The sequence below is a fragment of the Tenebrio molitor genome, unplaced genomic scaffold (genome assembly GCF_963966145.1).
Source record: "Tenebrio molitor unplaced genomic scaffold, icTenMoli1.1 SCAFFOLD_746, whole genome shotgun sequence".
Taxonomy (NCBI): domain Eukaryota; kingdom Metazoa; phylum Arthropoda; class Insecta; order Coleoptera; family Tenebrionidae; genus Tenebrio; species Tenebrio molitor.
The window spans coordinates 16,484-17,426 of NW_027184220.1; positions in this window are offsets into that span (position 1 = coordinate 16,484).

Genomic DNA, 943 nt, shown 5'->3' on the forward strand with positions numbered 1-943 from the left:
TCTTCGAAAATCCAAGTTGGACCGTTAGACATTCGAACGCGGTGTGCGTGGCTGACGAGTTGTTATTTTTGGCGTTTTTTCTTCGATCTTCACCCCGACTTCGGGACGACGCAGGTCGGACACGAAATTACGAAGAGAGAAAGACGGAAGAAAGGAAGAAAACCTGAAGATCCGTCGAAGAAAATATCGGAAAACTCGTAGGTGCGGCATCGGTCGGACGATGAAGACCGTCTCCTTTCGGATGATCCTCTCGACGGACTTTCGGCCGTCCCGAAGGGTCCGGACGGCAACGGGACCCGTCGTCGACTCGTCCCGTTTCAACTTCCGCCGAAAACGATCGACCTGAACGTCGGAGAGGCGGTTCGCGGCATCCTGTTGTCGGAATTGCCTCGGTTCGAACACCAGGTCCTTTCTGTGCTTCGACCGTTTCGGAAGCGTTTGGCGACGCGAAGATGTCGTAAAATCGAGAAGGTGGCGCGGTATTCCGGGAAGAGATGGACCAATATTTCGGCGAACGAAATATGGATTCCCGGAATCGACGCGTCTACCCCGCACCGCCGACGTAAACCGTCGGTCCCGAATCGAAACCGTGACGACCCGGATTTAGGGCTGGTGGTTGGAGGGGCGTGTACCTGATTCGAAACCCACCGACGTTCCGAGACGAACTTCGCTATCTCCAGGGAAACTTCGGAAACCGAGTTCGGCCAGCTTGATCACACGGTGGCGATGGTGATCGAGGAAAGAGGACGATGCCATCACGCGGGCAACGATTCCGAGGCCTGCAATTTCTTCGACGGCGGACGCGGTGCGCGTTCAGTCTTCCGTCCGCAGTGGCGACTATTTTATAAAGACTTAGAAAATTTTTTTGTTCAATTCTCGTTCACGAGGTGCTCGAAGTGTACGTGTGTGAGCAAGTGTTTTTTCAATAATTATTATTAACTTT